At 40.0% G+C, this 24,375-nt stretch overlaps 1 protein-coding gene across 6 annotated transcripts in view; it reads right to left on the bottom strand.

Annotated features, from left to right (window-relative positions):
* Positions 1–24,375, bottom strand: part of LOC129723978 (nucleolysin TIAR) — a 1,146,678-nt gene that overhangs the window by 664,237 nt on the left and 458,066 nt on the right. The gene's annotated exons all lie outside the window — the stretch shown is intronic.

Genomic DNA, 24,375 nt, shown 5'->3' with positions numbered 1-24,375 from the left:
TGCACCTACCCCCCCCCCCCCTCCCCTACTTAGCCGTTTTCTGAGCAACCGAAGGCTTAATATGAAATAGTTTAAAGTTGGCTTCTAAAATGACTCACAACCATACTGTCGGTACCCGGATAACTGTCCCATAATGAAAAACAACATGTTGAGAAAACGGCGATTTAATATTATCCGTGAATTTTCGGATTTCCAGCAATTACATCCAGAACCAATATAACGGTTTCATGACACCACAAGTTTATCGTTGAGAACAAAAAACCATGCATGGAATTGGATTTACGTTATATAACTTGAAAAAAAAAAAAAAAAAAAACAAAATGGGACAAAATATGCGGGTACATCTCAAAAGTACGCGCATTATTTGTCCCGTCACATATAAATTCAACCAGCAACCGGCAGTATCATTGGCAACATAGATTGTACTACAGAAAAACAACATTAGTCTAGTTAATTAAATGACATACTTCTATATGCCTAAAATAATTCGATATACACTAATCTGGAGCAAAATTATATGTTTGCAGTTAGTAGTGGGACTGTAATGCGGGTACTTTCAATATGGGACAAAAACAACATGGTATTTTTTCCATGTTTTTCCATACAAAAGTATCAATTTTAATTTTTTCCCAGAAAATATGATAACAATTTAGTTGATTCCCGATGATAACTCAAAAGTGACCAAAATCAGTATGGGACAGCTATGCGGGTACCGGCAGTATAGACACAATATAGGGTTGCTGCCATTCGCTCCGCAGGTCTATATACAGGGTGTTAGGTAGCTCACTTAAAATCCTTTAAGAGGTGATGGAGGTCCCTATTTGATGAAAAAATAACCTTCTACGCATATGGTTAAAATTCAACTACTGCAGAGTTATTCAAGTTTCTCAAACTTGATTTTCATTAGGTTGGTTCACTTATTATTTACAAGGGTAGTTCTATACTCCTCCCAAAAACTTTTAGATTTGAACTTTCTTTATAACGTCAGCCGCACAAAACTAGTAACTATTCTGATTCGATACAAACATGCCCATTGATTTTATTGATAATAATTTTAGTGTATAACCTTCTAAAGAGCATTTCGTCCCGAACGCTCGACGAAAACGGACGCATTAAGTGGTTGTCTCGCTATAAAGTCGCTACTGTGTGAAGAAGAAAAGAAGCATTGCTTACTCGGTCGTGTTTCAAAGAGTGCAAAGTGCGGTGTAAAGACAAACTGATAATCCGAAGGTCATCCTGCTATTGTGCTATAGCTGTGCCGCTGCGAAGCTGCCCATTCCAGCACCGAAAGGCTCGGTGATTGTGCTATTGAAGACAACAAAAAAGAGGTACGTGATCCTTTGCCACTGTACTGTTGCGCTAGTTTGAGCGCAATGGATGTGGATCCCTTAGCCCCTGATCCCCCGTCACCAAACCCACCCGACCCTGTCCCTCCTGTTCACCCCCCCCTCTGTCCCTGCTTTAGTCAATCCTCGTCCCAGGCTTTACCCAGACGGATCAACGGGTCCACTGGTTCTCTACATGAGGCCCAAACCAGAAGGAAAATCACTGAACACGTTACAAATCGCGAAAGATCTGACGTCACGATACAAGGCCGTGACCGAAATCGCAAAAGTCAGACCAAACAAGCTCCGTGTCGTGGTCAATGATCTGGATCAGGCCAACGATATAGCTCGCTCTGAGCTCTTTACACGCGAGTATCGCGTGTATGTGCCTGCACGAGACGTGGAGATCGACGGTGTAATAACCGATTCGAGTCTGACTGTTGAGTGTATTCTGGGAAGCGGCGTCGGCTGCTTCAAAAAATCCACTACCGAGGCGAAAGTATTGGATGTTAAGCAATTACGGTCCATGTCGCTCGTCTCCGGTAAAAAAGTATACACTCCGTCAGACTCGTTTCGCGTTACGTTTGCCGGATCTGCACTCCCTAGCCACGTTTCTATCAACCAGGTTCGTCTGCCTGTGCGTTTGTATGTGCCCCGTATTATGAATTGCACCAATTGCAAGCAGTAAGGCCATACAGCTGCCTACTGCTGCAATAAGGCACGGTGTGGCAAGTGTGGGGAGACTCATGCGGAAGATTCTTGCAGTGTAAACGCTGAAAAGTGTATTCACTGCGGGGAAAATCTGCATGAGCTTTCCGCATGCCCGGTGTACATGCAACGCAGAGATAAAATTAAACGGTCTCTTAAGGAGCGCTCAAAGCGTTCTTACGCTGAGATTCTGAAGAAGACCGTGACCACTTCTACCATAACATCGAACCCCTTTGATCTGTTGTCTTCAGATGAAACCGACTCTGACGAACCACTAGAGGGAACTTCTTTTGCCTGTCTTGGGGAGACTAGAAAGAGGAAAAATCTTTCCTCTCCTAAGCTTCCAAGGAAAGGACCTAAGGTTTCTCAAGATGGAATGAATAATACGAACAAATCTAAAAGTGCTGCGGAAAAGCCGAAGCAAACTCCTCCTGGGCTTGCAAATTCAAAGTCTCAGAAGGAGTTCCCAGCACTTCCTGGAACATCTAAAACCCCAGTTGTTCCTTTTGCACATGCAGTTGATAAATCAAATGCTGGACTGGTAATTTTTTCTGACATTGTGGACTGGATTTTTGAAACTTTCAATGTACCCGATCAAATTAAAATTTTTCTCACAGCATTTCTCCAAACAGTTAGAACATTTTTGAAGCAGTTGACTGCAAAATGGCCCCTCCTGGCAGCGATTGTATCCTTCGATGCCTAATTCAACTGCGTATATGAAGGATTCTATCTCTGTCTTACAGTGGAATTGTGGAAGTATTTTAAAAAAATGGATTCATTTAAAGTTTTGATAAATAAAAACAAATGCGATGCATTTTCCCTTTGTGAAACTTGGCTTACATCAAAAATTGATCTCAACTTCCATGATTTTAATATTATTCGCCTTGATCGAGACACCCCATATGGAGGAGTACTTCTAGGGATTAAAAAGTGCTATTCTTTCTATCGTATTAACCTCCCCTCGATTCCAGGCATCGAAGTTGTCGCATGTCAAATGACAATACAAGGTAAAGAGCTTTGTATTGCCTCAATATATATTCCTCCCAGAGCACACGTTGGGCAACGGCTGCTCTTTGATTTAATAGAACTTCTTCCCTCGCCACGTTTGATTTTGGGAGACTTCAACTCTCATGGTGTGGCTTGGGGTTCCCCTTACAATGATACTCGCTCCTCGTTAATCTATAACCTTTGCGATGACTTCGACATGACTATTTTAAACAACGGTGAATTGACACGTATCCCGAAACCTCCGGCGCGCCCAAGCGCTTTGGATCTATCCTTATGTTCGACGTCGCTACGGTTGGATTGCACATGGAAGGTTATCCTCGATCCTCACGGTAGCGACCATTTGCCTATTCTTATTTCAATTACTAACGGTTCAACTCACATGCGACCAATTGATATTCCGTATGACCTCACACGGAATGTCGATTGAAAGTTATACGAGGAAATGATTTCAAAAACGGTCGATTCGATTCAACATCATCCACCGCTTGAAGAATACAACCTACTCGCGGGCTTGATTCTCGACGCCGCGTTGCAAGCCCAAACGAAGAAATATCCTGGCGTAACGATCAAAGAACCGCCTCCCACTCCGTGGTGGGACAAAGAGTGCTTCGATGCCTTCACGCAAAGATCCGACGCGTATCTGACCTTCCGGGATACAGACGATGCCGACGACTTTAAACGTTATTCGGAGCTTGATACCAAGTTTAAAAGCTTGACTAAGGCAAAGAAACGCGGATATTGGCGTCGGGTCGTAAACGAGACGTCGAGGGAGACATCAATGAGCACTCTTTGGAACACAGCCCGAAGAGTGCGGAATCGCGTAACGGTCAACGAAAGCGAGGAGTCTTCAAGTAGGTGGATATTTGATTTTGCCAGGAAAGTATGTCCGGACTCTGTTCCTGCGTAATACCTTGTTCGCGATACGTCTCCGGGCAACGACGCGATAGAATCACCTTTTACGATGGCAGAATTTTCAGTTGCCCTCCTGTCCTGTAACAGCCTGGGTTAGATAGAATCAAATTCAACTTGTTGAAGAATCTACCCGGCAATGCCAAGAGGCGCTTGTTGAACTTGTTCAATAAGTTCCTGGAGCAAAACAATGTACCGCAGGATTGGAGGCAAGTGAAGGTGATCGCCATCCAAAAACCAGGGAAACCAGCTTCTGATCACAACTCTTATAGGCCGATTGCAATGCTATCCTGTATCCGGAAATTGATGGAAAAAATGATACTCCGTCGTTTAGACCATTGGGTCGAATCAAATGGTCTACTATCAGATACTCAATTTGGCTTCCGCCGTGCCAAAAGGACGAATGATTGTCTTGCGTTGCTTTCAACAGATATTCAGCTGGCGTATGTTCCCAAAGAACAAATGGCGTCTGCGTTCTTGGACATTAAGGGGGCTTTTAATTCCGTTTCTATTGACATTCTTTCGGGCAAACTTCACCGAGAAGGATTTTCTCCAATTTCAAACAATTTTTTGCACAATTTGTTGTCCGAAAAGCATATGCATTTTACGCATGGTGATTTGGCAACTTTTCGAATTAGCTACATGGGTCTTCCCCAGGGCTCTTGTTTAAGCCCCCTTCTTTACAACTTTTATGTAAATGACATCGACGAATGTCTGGCAAATTCATGCACGATAAGACAACTTGCAGACGACAGTGTAATCTCTGTTACAGGAGCCAAAGCTGCCGATTTGCAAGGACCATTGCAAGATACCTTGGACAATTTGTCTGCTTGGGCTTTACAGCTAGGTATCGAATTCTCTCCGGAGAAGACTGAGATAGTAGTTTTTTCTAGGAAGCATGAACCTGCTCAGCTTCAAACACAATTAATGGGTAAAACGATTCCTCAGGTTTTGGTACACAAATATCTTGGTGTCTGTTTCGACTCTAAAGGCACCTGGGGTTGTCACGTGAGGAATCTGATGAAAAAATGTCAACAAAGAGTGAATTTTCTTCGTACAATAACCAGACAATGGTGGGGAGCCCATCCAGGAGACCTTATAAAGCTTTACCAAACAACGATATTGTCTGTTATTGAGTACGGGTGTTTCTGCTTCCGCTCCGCAGCAAACACACATCTGATCAAACTGGAGCGAATACAATATCGTTGTTTGCGTATCGCCTTAGGTTGCATGCAATCGACCCATACGATGAGTTTGGAGGTCTTAGTCGGAGTTCTACCGTTGAAAAACCGCTTCTGGAGCCTGTCTTCTCGTATTCTTATCAAATGTGAGGTCTTGAACCGTCCTGTGATTGAAAATTTTGAAAGGTTAATCGAACTTAATTCTCAAACCCGTTTTATGACATTGTATTTCAATCACATGTCCCATAATATTAACCCTTCTTTGAATATTCCAAATCGTGTCAACTTATCAAATACTTCTGATTCTACTGTGTTTTTCGATACATCCATGATAGAAGAAACTCGTGAAATCCCGGATCATTTACGCGTGCAGCAGATCCCTAAAATTTTTTCCAATAAATATCGAAACATCAACTGCAACAATATGTTCTACACTGACGGATCACTTCCTGATGGGTCCACTGGCTTCGGTGTCTTCAATAACAATTTAACCGTCTCCCATAAGCTCGATAATCATGCTTCTGTTTACGTCGCAGAATTAGCTGCTATTCAGTACACCCTAGGGATTATCGAAAAAATGCCCACGGACCACTATTTCATCTTTACGGACAGTCTCAGTTCTATTGAGGCTCTTCGATCGATGAAAGATGTTAAGCACTCTCCGTATTTCCTGGGGAAAATACGGGAACATCTGAGTGCTTTATCCGAAAAATCGTTTCAGATTACCTTAGCGTGGGTCCCTTCTCACTGCTTGATACCGGGAAATGAGAAAGCGGACTCTTTGGCTAAGGTGGGCGCATCAAACGGTGAAATTTATGAAAGACCAATTGCTTTTAATGAATTTTTCGCATTTGTACGTCAGAGTACGATCATCAGTTGGCAAAATTCTTGGACCAGAGGGGAACTGGGAAGGTGGTTACATTCCATTATACCCAAGGTATCGACGAATCTGTGGTTCAAGGGGTTGGAGGTAGGTCGAGATTTCATTTGCGTGATGTCTCGGCTTATGTCCAATCACTATAGATTTGATGCGCATCTCCGTCGTATTGGGCTCGGGGAAAGTGGTATCTGTGCCTGTGGTGAAGGTTATCACGACATAGAGCATGTGGTTTGGTCATGCCCTGTACACCGTGACGCCAGGTCTAAATTAATAACTTCCCTCCGGGCCGAGAGTAGAGGACCAGCTGTTCCTGTTCGTGATGTCTTGGCGAGTCGTGACCTACCCTACATGTCCCTTATATACATTTTCCTGAAATTCATCCATGCCCAAGTCTAGTCCCATTCCTTTCCACCCACATTCAACAAAACGGCAAGAACACGTCGTAGACCTCGATTTTGGAACCAGCAATTGAACCCCACATGAACTCGCCAGGAAAACCCGAGGCCTTTCTTTATATCTTGGCTCAGCGGCACACACCATATGGCAACTTGAACACCAGCGAACAACAACAACGAACCAAAACCAGCAACTAGACCCCACACAATACCCTCAGAACCCGAGGATTACAAGCCCCTGTCCCAGCTAATGACATCGTGGCTTAGTAGAACAAATCCATACATGCTGCATATTCATTCGATGATCATCAGACGACCATTCAACTACAAAACACTGATTGAATAATACATGCTAGTTTTAAGATAGACTTAATTCCAGCTCGTAGTCGGCAGCGAGGATAAAAAATTTGCTTATAGAATTTTAGTCATCAGATATAATTGGCGCCGTTAAACGTTGAATTGTATTTGTGCCGTGTCAAATAAATGATTTGTGAAGAAAAAAAAACCTTCTAAAGATGACTTTCGTGTGTTTTAAGATAACATTGACCTTTTTCAATCACTTTTTTTCTTTAGCCTACCTCTGATTTATTTTTCAAAAATTTACAATAAATGAGTGGAAACAATTTCTCATCTTTCCTTTTAAGCTGCTCTCATTCAGAGCTGTCATTTATGCTAGCAACATGTTTTATGTGAGGAACAAGAAAATATTATCGCACTCGATTGTCTTTCCATCCAAGGCAGAAAACTATCGCAGAAAACATGATGATTCGACACGTTGCTCAAAATTTTGACAACCTTGTTTGAGTTACCGGGTTTTCATCATATACAGTTCATTAGTTGTAGGTGTTTGTGACCCTGAATTGTTTTGATTAATGCAGTTTACGCTAGGATCAGTTTCGGTAAGTTATTCAATAGGGATAACTAATTTCATAGATTCATTCACAATGCGAGAACAAAATGATTGTAACGCATAAACTGTCACTGTTATATTTCGAGTGAGAAGGTCCTAAAAAGTTGCTGGAGCTTATTTTCACAGTCGATGGAGTTAAACAAAGATTTGTTTCAGTGCCGTCAGTATGTAGTAGAATAAAAAATAAAAAACCTTAAAAATACTTGGAATTCTTAGAACTTGGTTTGAGATCCGCTCTTTGTGAACTAAAAGCTGAATTCAAACACGCAAAATATCAAGAAAAGTTTCAACTTTTTTACCTTATCCAAAACAGTTCTTTATTACCAGATCATTCTGGTTAGTAAAGGCTCTGTGTTTAATGAAATGATTGTAACAACATTGACGACACGTTCTATGTTTGACAAAACATGAAACATGTCGGAGTGAATAACTCTGATGTAATTTTCTTTTCCGATTGTAGATCCAGTTTGACATGTTTCGTAAGAGGATGTCCAGTTCAGCTGGCGGCGATAAAGATTGAGAGAAGAAAATAGGATCCGTAAAAAATAACAAGTAAACTTTGTCCCCATCTAGTCTATAAATATTTTGTTCTCTGTGTCCACGGTCATATTTTTTCTCTGGCAGCGGTCCCAGCCAAAGAACCTCGCGATGGGAATGAAAACTTGATTTCTTCCTGCTTTTCGTCGTTATTATTTATCAATATTGTAGCAGGCGACGACAGCTTGCTATGAGCAACAACAACAACAACCTTGTAGTGGAAAAGCTGCTTGCAACAGGGATACTGTTGTTTCGATTAACTAAGCTGCTGTTCTAGGTTGTGTACCTTCTTTTGAATATTTTATCCTTTGAGTTAGACAGGACCCTAATTTACTGACTTTATCCATCTTCATTTGATAACCGTGACTTTCCGCATAGTTTTTGCTAGCGACCAGTTTACATTGCGTTAAATCTGCACAAATAGAATTTCTAATGTATGACTTAACCCTGACTGAACTAATCAGCAGGTCTAGAACTTCTTATCTCATCAATTATCGGCCATAAAATAGTAACATTAGCTCGCCCCCGGTATCACAAATCGAACTTCCATCGAAACAAAAAGAATAGCAAATAAAAAGCACCGGAAATTAATTCATGAACGAATAACTTTTCGCTCATTTTCCGCTTTCCCGATGATGACCATCAAAGCGTAATGAAACGCGCCACTGACCGACCTACGGCCACTCGCCCTCTCTCTCCCAATTTCCTCCGGGCATGCTCCAGATCCATTATCGGTTTTCGTCCGGCCCAGATCGTTCCCTAAATACGGAAGGCTGGCCCGAGTGTGGTCAGGCCTATAACAATAACTGAGAAATGCTTTACGACCGAAAGAGTGCCAGCCATTAATTAGTATTAGTGGACCGAGTGCCGATCCGGAGAAATGAGTCACAGGGCGACGACGACGACGGTAGAGTTATAACGGAAGCATAACAATTTGTCGCCGACCATAATAATGTGATGCTTGATTTGGGTGATAAATTAAATTTTTACTACCAGAGTCAGTTTGACACATTTTCTCCTGCCATCAGCTTCTGCCGAGATTAAATGCATAGTTTACTGTCATGTGTCAGAAGGAAGCCTTTCGATGCGTCACAGTGTATTATCACTGTTGAATGACCGGCCTACTCTGCTACTATTTGAAGTGTGACGCCATAATCACTCAATACTCCCTCCTGTGTTTAGCTACGGGCCAGGACGGTCGTTGTTCAGGTCTCTGTGAGCCATCGTCAGCATTGATCCCTGATGGAAAGCCGGTCTGGTCTATTCCGGGATACGGGTTCGTACTCATCTCGCTGGAACATAGATTAGAGTCCATTTGTTGGAAATATAGGAAAAGACGGCCGTCAGTTTGGGTTCAAGACTACCACTGAAAAGTTGTTGAAATTAAATTGAACCATTTTGATATTCATACACGTATAACCTGACTAGAGAGGTACGGAAAGACCGGAGGCTGAGAATCTCTCGAGTGAGAAAAGCGATTTATCTGGTGAAACATATGCAAATTATGAACTATGCGTACGAAACCAGCTCCAACCCTGCACCAGCACAGGTGTATACATAAAAACGCACCATTGGCATGACCGGTTCTCGGTCTTCTTTGATATTCGATTCCGGAGAGTTTGATAAAGTATCACATTCCGGCTCTTCACCTCTATCAGCTCGGGCGCCCCCGAAACGGAAGTAAAGTTCAAGCTGTTTACCGTACTCGAAAGACTACTTCCGTGAACGGTGCTGTCTCCGGTCGGCCACCCGGCGGTCGGTTCAGTACCAGGTGTCAGCCCGTACGTAACAGTAGCCAGCAGACACACACACACACACACACACGCACCCACACAGTGTGATCGAAGTTGGAAAGTTTTTGCGAAATCATTCGAAACTATTCTGGGTTGCCTTGCGGGTGCGGTTCTTGACCGTAAAGGGTAAGGAAGTTTCTCGATGGAGGGTGTAAAGCATTTACATTCTCGTGTTTTGCAATTATGAAGTGTGCCCGGTACTTGTGCTTGGAGCACTTTCTAACTATACTTAACATTTGTCGTGTTATGAGCAGTAAGTGATAGTAAGCTTGGTACTATTTCTGTTGTTTAATGTTTTGGATAGTATTTTTTTTAACGATTTCAATTATGCTTAACCAAAAAAAAAGATGGAAGCAATCAATATTTTTAGAAATTTGAAATTTTGTGAAAAAAAGCAAAATGCACTAAACAAGTGTATAGCGCTAAAACATGGTCAAGGTCTAAAAATCATATCACCTTCACAGTGTATACATATTAGCCTGTCATGAACTTTTTTCTAAAAAGGACCGCTCTTAAGTTCATTTGACAGCCGAACGAATTCAAACCGTTATTTTGTCGTTTTCTCGTTTTTTCGTTCGTTCTGAGAGTTTCAAATGCTTACAAATTTGTTACCACTCAACGGTTTTTGACCATTGATATCTCAAACAATTCTTCGTTTTATTTCCAACTCGAATAAATATTTTTTACACGCTCTCAAACAAATTCAGAGTGCATCCCTCGCGTAAATAGAGGCCTTGAGCTATTTATTATTAACCTTTTCTCGCGTACCCAAGATGTCATCCTAGGAGAAGGGTTGTTTTTGATGATAAAGGTGAATTTTGATGAATATTGGAAGGAAAATCAGGTTGAAAGAGAGAGAATGAGCTAAATCAGGATTAGAAAAACATTCATTTGGCGAGCTTACGTCACTTACTCTTGATATAGGTTGCGTTGTAGCAGGGACAGAATATTGAAGAGAGAGAGCGAACACGAGAGAAAAATGCAAACGATTAAGTGTTTTCCTGCTATCGTTAGCGATACCGCTTACCGTGCAGCGCACACGCTGTTTGAATAAACCATTGCGTAATTCAGTCAATGATAAATTCGAGAACAACTTTCGAACTGTTGTTTATCGCATGGCATAACAGTAGAGTGCCAATGAAAATCGACTTTACACATTTCGTTTAGCGGTAGGTCTACAATGTTTCGTCTTATCGAAGAAAGTGCTTAGACATTCCAGCATAATCGTGCCGTAGCCTCTTTCCAAGAACCAGGTATAATTACAAAATTCAATTACTACTGACAAACAGGCATTCAGTGCAACCTTGTATTGCGTGAACTGGAATAGTATATTTTCCCGATATTCCGAGGCTAGAGGTACTGGTACCAGACATCTTGTTTCCCGTGGGTGAAACAACGACGGCCGCATTGCAGTGAAATAAGCAGGCAACAACAAAAAGAGTAGCGGTTAATTGTTCTTTGCTCAGTAACTATAGGTGACAGTAACAGAACCCAGAATTGAAAAGAGAGAGAAAAATCGGAAAAGAAACTAGTTTTCCACCGGGGTTTTAGTCGGTTAGTTTCAAATGGAATTTGTTTAATAAAATCATTTTAGTAACAGATTTGATTCTGAGCGGTCGTTATTTTCTAAAACATAAATAAAAAAAAACTGAACCGTTATTTGTCACCTTTTTTTAATGTTTTTAAATGTTCATTATTAAATTCCCCGGTCGTTGAACGATCGTTTTTTATATACGAAGCTTAACTTTATCGGAAATTTTTTTTAATATAATTTTGAGCGGTCAAAACCTGTTTTTCAGGAAAAGGTTCCATTTTGAAATAATCATTCAGACACCTGTCATACTTCCAAACTAATGAAATAATATAGAGTTTTTTGATTTCAGTTGATCTGCTGGGTCGCTATCGTAAACACGTAAACGTAAACTCTGCAAAAAACGCGTTTCTTTTTGGTTTTTAGAACCGCGTTTAAGTTATTAACAGAACTTCCAGAAAGTTACTACTTTTATGCTTGAAAAAATCCAATTTTTTTTTTCTCGAGCAAAAGAGTATATAACCCCTTGAGTGCAAATTTTCACAGTTATTGGTTTATTAGTTTTTGAGTCCGTAGGCTACTGGTAGACAGATAAACAGACAAACAACGATGCCTACTATGATTCAAATTTTCCAACGCCAACTTTTGACATTCCTGTCAACTTTCAATGCCCACTACAGTTTTCTTCAGTAATCACAACATAACTTGTAAGCCTTTGATCGCTGGATTATATAAGTTTTAGCTCGTTTTTTTGCTTATGTAAATTGCTTAGGCAGATATCTATACCCACAAAATATTTTTGAAGTCTGAATCAAACCTCACCAACCTTACTGGTCGATTCTGTATGAATTTCCTAATAAATGGACATAACTCAAAAATGCTACCAACGACTTATTCAAACATTTACCCAAAGATGAAGAACATCATAACGAACTGCCTGACGTTCACCGTTTTGATGGTACTTCTTACTTTTTGATAATAACAGTCTGTGGGAGCACCTGTCATCTCAAGAAGCAGCGTTCTACGGCTGTGCGGAACAGCTGCCTGGTTTCTAAACAGCGATTCAACCGAATCAGTAATATGCATACAAAATATAACCAACACCTAAGGGCAACCTTAGACGAAATCCGCGTTTATTTTGGTCGTTCGTTAATACTAAGCGCAATGGATTGTTTCTATTTGATGAATCGATCACTTTATGCGAAGATAGGGACTCAGCTTTCAGCACAGTTGACAAATGTCTCTGGTGTACCGCAAGGCAGCAATCTTGGACCGCTAGTCTTCATATTGTTATAATCAACGATATTTCTCTACTACTTCCGAATGGTTGCCGAAAATTGTACGCTGGTGAAATCAATCTTTTTGAAGTTGTGATAAATACTGCGGACTGCGTTGAACTTCAGTGATTAGTGGATATTTTCAGCTAATGGTGTTTCAGGAATATTATTTTTATAAGCATTAAGCATTTTATCGGACAAAAAAATCAATCTTTTTTTACTATACTATGTCAGGCCAGCCTCTGTCTAGAGTGATCTGGGAGTTTATCCGGATGCTACACTCTTTTTCAAACTGCACTACAACGAAATTATCTCTAAAGCTAATCGACAACTCGAATTTATGCTTAAGTTAGTCGTCGTGTTTCGGTTTGCCTTAGATCGCTGTGCTTCTCTTTAGTGTTATCTCTCTTTGAGTTCTGCTCCGTTGTATGGTATCCTCTTCACGAAAATTTGTACGACACGCTCTGAGATTTCTCTCCTGGTGTGACCCACACACTTGCCAGCTCAAGCTTAGGAAAATGACTGGAGAGCGCTGATGACTTTTCTATCTTTTCACTCTAAAAGCCTCATGCATGAGCTATTCATGAGAGCTCATATACAGCTACAGCTTACACAAGGCAACGAAACTGTCTTGTGTTGCGTACGACAGCTCATTCTTGCGCATGTATTTTGTTCGTTCGGACATGACAGCCTAGTTCGCTCATTTTGAGGATGTCCTGTTGCTGTTGACAGCCTGCTGATCGGCTGCGGCTGTCATCGACACGCATTTTTTCGTTTCTCCTTTTTCACAGGCCGGTGGCATATTGAATACAAAGCAAACCGTTTCCATTGTTGATATTGTTCCCCACGTAAGAAAAAACGTGCTTTGCACCATCTCTTTTTCATTCTTTCATCGGCCTTACTGTCGTGAATCATTATCACCTGACATCACGCTCGGATTCGTGCTGAAGGATGTCGGAAGATTATAGGCTGTCATTTGCGACAGCTTGGAAGAACCAACATTCATAAGGAGATGAAAAATGACAGCCCGTTTGTAGTTACATGTATGCTATCGTCAGTTGCTTTCGGACTGTTTACCGAACGTGTGGGGAGTAGAGAGAGCTGTGCAATACAATGAGATCAATTGGAAATTTGCTGTCATTGTCTTGCAGTCATTTTCATAACACTGTGCCAGCTGACGTTGAACGCTGTCGACTCCTAGGATGCAAACCCTAGAACAAAGACGCCTTGAGGCTCAAGTTTTATCTATCGGTAATGTGTTCCTAGGTAAAATCGATGTCCCAGAAATTCACGACCACCTGGATAAATACCCTCCGAACGATCGCTCAGGCCCTGCTGAACTCCATGGTCAATTCGACCCAATTCGCTTGGTATCGGCCAGCTTCAATACGGTTACTTGTTTGATTTTAATGTAACTGGAACCAGGTTTCGAAATGGTCACGGTAGAACCACTTTTCACTGCGATAATCGTCTTCTTTTTCCCCTGACTACCAAGGCTCGGGGTCTTAAAACATTCTTGAACAAACATGTTAAACTAATAGCACCTCTACGACGTTTTTTTCTTCTAACGTATTTTGACATTTTTTATATCATTGATTTTGTAATATTATTTCTAGAAGTAGACATAAAAAGGCCAAAATAACATTGCCATCTCTTTGATACGCAAGTATCGTATGACCATCCTTTTCTTTGTTTGAGAGGCGATGGTTGTTATACGTTTACGAGCGAAAGCCTACTGCGACGCACGCTGAAAATGCTGACCATTTCGAAGCCTGACTGGAACAGCTTTTAAAAATAGACTTCGGGTTCGTAGATAGATTTCGGTGATCATTTATTGACCTTGTGTTAGAATTAGAATATTCATTAGGACAAATACCTTGCCAGATGATGTTTTAACCCATTTCTGGTGGGTGAAGTCATAGAACATCACCTGACATTTAAACTTTGATTCAAGTTTGACAAATGGTAATCCGAAATGACGATAAATCAAATAAACTCTCCAGTGTCACTATATGAAATACTAATGGCACTTTTTAGCACCTCAAAAATTATTTTACTATAGTAATTGATATTTTTCTACCACTCGCCGAAACTTTGCTGGTAGTGGTAAAAACTGGGCTCGTTGGTGCTGGGGGTGTCTATCTAGGGGCTGTTACGGAATACTTGGCTGCTGCAAAAGTGTTGGAAATAGTAGGAAATTCTGCCAGAAATAACAAGAGAGGTAGAATCATCCGGTCTTAAGCCGAAATGAGGATAAATTAAACAGACCTACCGGTGTCACAAAGAGAGAGAGATACAGGGAGGCAAGAGCTGTCGGAAATAGAGTCTACCGTCTGCCCGCCAGTACAGAGGACAACTTTGCTAGAAACGACGTGCGGTGCTTCTAGAGAACAATTAACAGATTAAGTAGCAGGAATTTTCCTGTGCCGGTAATGTGCGATGACAAGGACTGCAACCTGCTTACTGATAAACCAACGGTTGCAGCCAGGTGGAAGGAGCACTTTCAGGCGCTTTTAAACGGTGAAATGCGAAAGAAGCAAAACATTAACATGAGGATGAGGATTGTGAGCAACGAACAAGCTGTGGAGCCACCAACACAGCAGGAGGTTAAAAAGGCGTCGCGTAGTTTGCAAACTCGCACTAAACTAGCGCTATATAGGACTCTGACCCTCCCGGTTGCCCTTTACGGAGATGAAGCATGGACGCTGAAGGAGACTGTGTCCGGATTATTGGAGCATAAAGTGCTGCGATCGATACTCGGCGGTAAATTGGAAGATGGAGTGTGGCGCAGACGCATGAATCACGAGTTGTACCAAGTATACAAACATGCTGATATAGTGGACATGTGACCAGGATGCCTGACGAGAGAGCCGCCAAAACACTCGGTGGATTTGCGCGGTGTGGGAGGATGCACGATCTGCTGGTATACGAGGTGACTGGGGAGCGGCTGCCCAAGACAGAAAAGGCTGGACATCTCTAATTCGTTCGGCCTTAGACCGGTAAACGGTTCGTCGGTCAACAAAGTAAAGTATAATAAGTTCCTGTGTCACGGTTGTGTTGCTTTTCAGCGCCCTAGAATCATGTAATTGAAGTAGTTTATATATTTCTACCACTCACCAAAACGTTATTGATAATGATGATACTATAGTATTCCTACGTCGACCATGCCAACCATGTCTACCTCCTACTCTTTTATGCCACTCTATTTCGCGAAATTGTTTAGCACATTTACATGAACAAAACTATGATTTGATTTGTTAGCAAAAGTGTTGTAATGATCTAAGTTTTAACGAAAAAATATGAAATTTGTTCAATCAAAGAAATAGTTATCGGTTTCCGTTATACTCTACTAAATTTTTTGGAAATAAATATTGAAATTCAGTCCGCAAATATATATATTTCGACTGTGACGACTGTGACGACTCAATCCTCTTGCTGATATGGTAAAACGTGTAGAAAATACAATAAAAGAATGCAAACCCGTTTTGGGTAATGTGTTACAAAATCTTCGTGTTTCAAATCCAGTTCTTCCAAGAATAAAGGGTCTCCCCAAAATTCACAAACCTGGAAATGAAATGAGAGAAATTATCTCAGCGGTAGGGGCTCCCACAGAAAAATTGGCTAAATGGCTGGTAAAAGAATTTCAAGCCAAGTCGATCAGTAAAGAGCACCGGAGATTTCGTTGAAAATTTAAGATCCTCGGGTAACATCCAATCTGATGAGATAATGGTTTCATTTGACGTTACGGCCTTATTTCCTAGCGTTCCAGTGAATGAAACCTTAAACCTTTTAGAGGACTGGCTTCTTTCCCAATATTTTGATAATACTTGGAAAAAGAAAGTTGACAGTTTGTTGAAACTTTCACGCCTTTGCATGAAAGAAAACTACTTCACATTTCGTGGTAGATTTTACAAACAGACTAAAGGGGCACCAATGGGGAATCCTCTTTCTCCCTTTCTATGTGAGCTCTTCATGGCAAATATAGAAAGTACATTAGAGAAGAGGAACATCTTACCGATTCGATAGTATGTGGATGATATTTTTTGTATTTTGAAAAGGGCGGATCTTGAAACTTTTTTCATATCCCTTAATAATACCCATAAAAATATAAACTTCACAATTGAAAAAGAACTTAACAACAGACTCCCTTTCTTGGACGTCGTTGTAGTCAGAAAGTCTACGGACTTGGAATTTGAAATTTATCGGAAACCCACGAATACAAAACGGGTAATACCTAACACTTCAAACCATCCCTTCCAGCATAAAATGGCATCCTTCCATCATATGATCCACCGCATGGAAACTTTACCTCTAAGTGAAGTAGCCAAGCAAAAGGAACTGGAATATATTTTCGAAATTGCTAAACTTAATGGCTACAATGAAAGTATCATTCAAGCCATTGTCGATAAAAAGAAGCGTGCTCAAATTCGGAAATCTTTTACAACACTCACCCCAATAACAGGAGATCTGAAAAGGGTAGCCGTTGAATATGACGTTAACTTGACACGCCCACTTCGTTCAAAATTTAGAAAATTCGGGATGGATATTGTCTACACTAGTAGAAATACCCAACTCAAAACAAAATTAGGGTCTACCAAAGACCCTATTGATACCCTGAACAAAGCTGGAATTTATAAAATTGCATGCAGTCACTGTGACATGGTTTACATTGGACAAACTAAACGTAACCTAGGGATACGTTTTAAAGAACATTTCGCAGAAGTGACCAAAGCAAGTAAAGTTTCAACAAATGCCCCACCACACCATTTCAAATCAAAAGTGGCTGAACATATTTTTAACGAGGAACATCCACTAACTTCGGATAACATTCACCTCCTCCGCCCCGTTAATAATTTATGGAAATTAGACGTAGCTGAAAGTTTCGAAATTTATAAACAACACTCATGCACGCTTCTCAATAAAGACGCAGGTAATCACCCCTCATGGCTATTCAAACTGCTTCCCAAAAACCCCAGACATGGTACGGTAAACAATCGACCGCATAATTCCCTACCTAACTCCAATTAAGGGTGCTAAATTTTCATTTTTACCTACTACAAATAAAAAAACAGGATTTACGCTTTGCTCTTTACCAGTCCACATAAGCACTGAGGAAGACTGTACGTCACAGTCGAAATATATATTTGCGGACTGAATTTCAATATTTATTTCCAAAAAATTTAGTAGAGTATAACGGAAACCGATAACTATTTCTTTGATTGATCTCAATCACTCTGCTAAGACGCTCGTTATAGATTTTCTAGATGAAATTTGATTAAAAAAAAATTACAAAGTATTACTAGTTCTCTACAACTCATTTTCAGCAGGGATGCCATTTTTGTTTCTTAAAAACCCGCAAACTTTTGCAAATATTGTTACAGGGGTCACGTTGTGTAAACTAAAATTACCTGACGAAACCTTTACTGGGCGGTAAAGCATTTCAATCGGACTTTCTGATCTATGACACTGTCCACAAAATATAGTTCATTGAAGTCTTCACGAATCACGAGTGATTATTTCAAGATTTTCTTTGAATATTTTAGAACCTATAATAATTTAAACCCATCTGATAAAAATAAAACTTCTGGGGAACCAATAGGGTACTAAAAATGACAAGACAAATTTCAACAAGTTTTACAAGGTTTATTTTTGCAATTTCGTAAAGTAACGTAATTTTACTCTATTTCTGGGAATAAACATTTTTTTAGCTGTAATTAAATATCAATTATATGCCATGAAGATGAAATATATTCGAAATGAACATAATTTAATGTTGAACAATTAAAATTATCAAAAATCAAATACCAGGAAATTTTATGGAATATCGGCAGATTCCTTTTTTGAGCATTTTCTCGATATTTTGGGGCATTTTAAAATGTCAAATCTAAACTACTTCTTGTTTGTCCATATAAGAAGGAGTGTTACTCTTCTGATCCCATTCGCAGAAAACGGTAACGCAAGTGCATCGAGAGTTAAAAAGTATGAGGGCAACGCAGGTTCGACGAGGGACTATAAAATTATCTTGTGGTTCTTCTAAACTGGACATCAACATAAATAAGGTAATTCGAGACACAAAAAATCTACAGACAACGCAAACCGAGTATGTTTTCACCGTACGAAGTATTTTTACATACGGTCGATGTAAAACCTGCTTTCTCTTTCTCGCAAGCAGAAGTTTCTAATTCATTTCGACGCAAGGGATGTCACACATACATATCTGTCGGTCAGCCGAAAGACACGCACACTATGTACATAGTGCGAAGCATTTTACTCAATATTTTGAGGTATACGCATACCTACTGCTGTTACTTCAAAAAAGGATGAGTTGAATGCTCCTGCTGCTGCTGGAAGCAAAGCACTAGTTTATATATCTTTACTGAACCAACGCTTGGAATCGTTCTAGCTACCTTCTTGATATCTGCGTTATAGAAATGCGTTAATCGCATGGAATATGTATAGAAAAATTCGACCTTGAAACTTTTTCGTCATTTTCACTATGTAATAAAACAAAATGTTGGCAATAATTATTATTTTATCAAAGTATAGATTATTCAATTTGGTATAGTTGCATGAGAGCTATTTTAAATGCGAATTTTCCATTTCGCCAACCCAAGACATGCTCATTTCTGTTTTCACAGAATGTACCCCAGTATAGTGAAGAAAGACGTAGTCCCACGTCAAACAAGTTGACTGCTTGCTGCTTTAGGTGAAACATCGTACCGTGATTGGTTATTTCAATGTTGACGACTGCCCACGTGAAGGGAGACCAAAAACTTTAAAAGACGCTGAATACAGAGTTGTTCAATGACGATCCACGCCAAACGCAGTAATAATGTGACAATTTTTTTTATGTTAGTTCTCCAATGCCCAATTTTTCCAATTTTTTTCACTTGTTTTGAATTTTTCACCTAATTCAGCGCTCTCACATACTTCTGTTGTACTGACCCTTTGTGACTTGATGAATTTAAAAACTATCGTCGGAAATTTATATGTCTGATTTTTTATTGCAAAATATTGAAAATAGTTGTAGGGGCTGTTTATAGGACACGGCCGCAAGAATAGCGTAAAACTACGATAGTCTGTCTTATGTCAAAGTATTTCTTGCAATAGGTTTGGGAACATGATCAATATGTTTTTAAGTTGACCCTGTTGAATGAAAGAAGAAGAAAATCTGTTCAGTATTGTGAAATCATTCGATTGTGAAGTAGCTATGACTTTTCTGCCACTCGCACGTGTTGTTATATTTTGTTGTCTATTTGCTAGATTTTATGGACAAATCAGTAGTTGATAAAGTTCTGAAAATAGTAGAAAATACTGCCAAGGTAGCAAGAGAACTAAAATCATTCCAAACTTCATGCAAATGGTAATCCATGAAGAGAAATGTGTTTCCTAGGGACCCAAAACCATTCGATTGTGCATATAGTAGGTGAAATTTTCCTGCCACTCGCCTAAACATTGTGGATAGTTGTACGACTGTATTTTATCAACAATACTACAAAATTTTTCGAACTGAATCTCTATTTTTAACAACGGCTTTTACCCGTTAACATTCAAGTTCATTAAGCAGACGATGTGGGCAGTAGGGAACGCGAAAAATAAGCGAACAGGAAATATGATACCCGCAATCTCCCGCATGGTCTCCGGCATGGTGTTTTGACTAATTAAACAACGGGGGACGGTGGTAAGCAAAGCAAAGTTTTGGTGCTATATTCCGTATCGGAACACGACCTTCTGTTTATTATACACAGACTTCGCAGCCAACTGTTAGGTGTACAGGACAATTGCGGGGCTTGCGCTACGATCCTACTGACACTAACAGTCTCTCCCGAGCCGAGACTCGAATCTACGACGACTGGCTTGTTAGTCCAGCATCGTACCTCGAGACCAGCTGGGAGACGGTGGTACTGTTCCACAATCTATATGCGTATCACATTCCACTGCCGACTCATTCTATTGCTCATCCCTAAGGGGCCATCCACATAACACGTGGATAGATTTTAAACCCTGTCGGGATGCGGTATATTTTTCCAAATCTGTATCATATTTCCAGTTCGCTTATTTTTCGCTTTCCCTACTGCCCACATTGTCTGCTTAATGAACCTCAATACTACATAAAGATATTATTTCTTTGTTTGTATTGAAATTCGATCTACTCATTGCATGATTAAGCGATTACCTGTTACGTGTCTTCAAACGTCCTAATATAACCTAACTTAAACGTCTTAAATGGGTTCAATGAAAATGGGAAGTTTTGAATATTGAAACACCTTTTTTTTTTTTGGAATATAAATTATGAGTTTTGTTTTGAACGAAAACGACGATATGCCAATTTCATGACAGATTGTTATTCGTTTTGAAAAGTAACTGCGAACCAACCACGAGTGCTGTATTTTCTAACTATGTTGCTTGCAGACCTTTGCAGTAAATAGTATTTCGTTTCTTGATAGTAAACTCACGTTCACTGTAGCACTTAGATGTGGTAAACTCATTTTTACTATTTAAATTAAAAGATGTGACCGTCCTTAAAAGAACGGTTAGTTTCTATTTTCACAAACCTGAAGATATGCCTGTATGTCGACGGTACTTCCCACACAGAAAGGAGATCCAAAATCTAACGCTCTGAAAAGTGCTGTCTACTCTGTATCTCTGCTTGCTTCTGGTCGATCCAGTAAACCAACCTCCTCCAACAGTGACAGGATATACCGCTGCTGCTATTCACCACTGCTATCCGCTGCCGCTATCTTTACTACTGCTACCCGCTGCTACTAGTGGCCATCCACTAGTGAACTGATTGGTTTGAGCAAAAGCGAGTTCGTAAATTCTAATAATAAGTAGTTGCGCTGCACCTACCGCTAATGCTGCTACCACTACCGCTGCTGGTACCCCCACTGCAGCCCCGCTGCTATTATCTGCTGCTACTTGGCTAGGACTGTGCTAGTGGCCATTCACTGCTGATTGATTTGAGCAAAAGCAAGCTCCTATATAACCCATTTAATGAATTCTTGGTTAACTGGGTACAAAATTCTGTCGACTGTGTCAGGGAAAGCAAATATCCAATAATACAATAGTTCGAAAAATCAAACAAAAATTTCCTACATTTGGGAGGGTGCATAAATGATTTTGAGATCGATTGCTATAAATATGAAGGAAATCTGTTGAAAACTGAAGGAGTTTTAAACATTTGAAAGTGGACAATTTTTGTGACGCTCTCGATGTTTCCGGGTTGCCAATTTATACCCCTATTTAGGATAGCGTAAGACGTTAGTCTACGCCAGAAAAAAAACTATTTGGCTACTAAAAGTTATTAAGTTTTTTTTTCAGTTTTCAATTTAGTTACCGAAAACTGAGAGCTGGCAGCACGGTCAAGATAAAAATACGCATCCGCAAATCCGCAATCCAAATGTTGTAGGAGTTGCCAAAGTGATTCGAGATGATCCGTCACGTGTGAAAAAGAAATCATTTCATTTCGTAGGCTTACTTGGATTGTGATGAAAAGTGACCCAAAAGTGTTATGTGGACATGGGGACATTTGTATTTTGTGGTTAAAAGAGCAGTGTCTCGATAATGCTAACAAGTGTGAAAAAGAGACTAATGTAAGAGAAGTGTCGTTGTCCTCAGTGAATAATACGGAGAAAGCAGTTAAGTTAAGCGTAATGGAATTACAATGTTCTGCTGTTGTGTGCGTACACAATGACGGTAGTAGTAATACCGGGTATGTGCGTGACAGTTGGCGATGTGCAAAAGCCGCAAAATTCAGACAAAATTTCGTGGGTTCTAGCTTTTGAACAATTATTGTTGTATGCATAAAATTTTTGAGTGGCTGTTTCAAAGTCTCATAAGTCGGAATGACAAGAGTCAAATTTCGCGCGCTGTATTATAATTTTACCCAGTATGATTAACTAAAACCACAATTTAGCACATTCACACTCGCTATAATTGTGCGATATACAAGTATATTCCCTGGTGGTCTCGTGCTTAGAGACATTGCTTCCTGCGAAATTTAATATTTTTGTGAAGCAAATAATAACACCTAGCTAGAAACCTCCACCGTAACAACCGTTCGCCTTCCAGCCAGGTTAGCCAGATAAGGAAAGACTATCCTAATCCTCCTTTCCACTCATTTGGCTTGACAGGCGAGGCAGCGAAAAAAAACAACAACTGCAGCAGCAGCATCAGCATCCCACCTGCCTGTCTGACCCGTATAGCACCAGAAGCCCGAAGAACAGATTAAACGTGAATATTTGATTGCGTTGGAAATTTCAAATTCTTTGTGTATGCAGCATCCTCCCGCTGAAATTGACACGTTTATTGAGAAAGAGAATAATTAATGTGATGTTCTGCTCTAGCTGTTTATCCCTTGGCAAAGAACCACGGTTGTGGGTGCGATGGGCTAGAGCGAGAGAAAGAGTCGGACGATACCCTTGGAGCTGGATAAACGTGGAAATCGGTGTCGGTGCACGGTCGTCATGTAAGTCGAAACTTGTTTTGCTCGATTCGCCCTACCCCTGCCAGGCTTTACCGTGAAAGGTAGCATATTGGGGAGGAAGAAAAAAAGCTGCACAAGAGCACAGGGGAATAGCATTCAGCAAAGCGAATCGAGCTGGACAGATGAAAGCAATACGGCATTCTGCCAAACAACATCCTTCACATCGCACAGTGGGGCAAATTGGTCCGTTGGCACGACAAAGCCTCATAACTCCTTAACAGTTGTTTCCACAGTGTTCATATCTTCGACAATGTTGTGCACCATAAAAACATCTTATTGAAAAATGTATTAAGGTAGCTTTAATTTTTTTTTCTACAGATGGCGCTGACATCTATTTGCTGAATAAATGGTGCTGGCCATTTTGTTTCTTCGGGAAACGAGATAAAATTATTTTCATTATTCTTAAATTCAAAATTTCAGTAATTAATTATAACTGGGACTTAAGTACATATGTTTCAATTTCAGATATATTCGAACTTTCGAGTCATCATGAAATGAATTATCGAACCTATGATGTGTCATCATATTTGAGGTAGAATCTAAAATATAGTTTTAATGATATCGTTTGTGATAAAATGTTTAAAATAAGAACATTGTTCAATTAAAGATTAGTTGGTCATGTTCCCTTTCTAAGAGCGACTTTTGTTTAATTTTATACCATTTAACATGAATACTAAACGCTTACTTTTGCTTAAAACACTGTTCACCCAATAACAAATTGTTTCCTAATACTAATAATTGTTTCCGAGGGGTCTTAATACTACTGGACGTCAGTTTCGTAAGGCCCCCGAACACAATCATGACCGTGTCGCATACATCGGCATTCAGCAAAGCCTATTGTAGGGAAAACATTGATACGGACACTGCTGATTGACGATTTTTTGCATGAATTGACATGAAAACAATCGTTGCGAAAACTCGAATTACTCAGTAAGTCGCAACTAGTAGCAGCTAATTTTTGGTTTATTACTAGCCAATACCTTGTATTTTAGAACAATAATAGTGTCGTAGCAGAACAACGTAGAACTTTATGTTTTTCATATTGCCGAAAATGAGGAAAAATTACAAAAAAAACTTGTTTTACACACTATGCCTCCTACGAACCTATTTTCAACAAAACTGTCTTAATATCACATTAGCTATTAGTTTATACTCTGTTTTATGAGGATCATATGAATTAGCTAATTAATTTCTAAGTATTTGCATGCCCTACTGGAAAATATCTGTGAAATTTTTTTCTTCCATTTTACACGCCGTGTAAATCCTCACTTTCATAAAATTATAGCACATTTTCTAAATTATTTTTCAAAGTGAATTATCATGATTTCCTGTCGATAACATGTCTACCGAAAGTAGAAAATAAAATGAGGCATGAAAACTGAATTTCATTTTTTTTAGTTTTGTCGCGACTTTTCTGGGTTCTGCCCCACAGTGC

Source organism: Wyeomyia smithii, chromosome 1 (genome assembly GCF_029784165.1).
Source record: "Wyeomyia smithii strain HCP4-BCI-WySm-NY-G18 chromosome 1, ASM2978416v1, whole genome shotgun sequence".
NCBI classification, from domain to species: domain Eukaryota; kingdom Metazoa; phylum Arthropoda; class Insecta; order Diptera; family Culicidae; genus Wyeomyia; species Wyeomyia smithii.
Note: the sequence above shows the minus strand (reverse complement) of the source record. Positions and strands in the feature narration are given on the sequence as shown.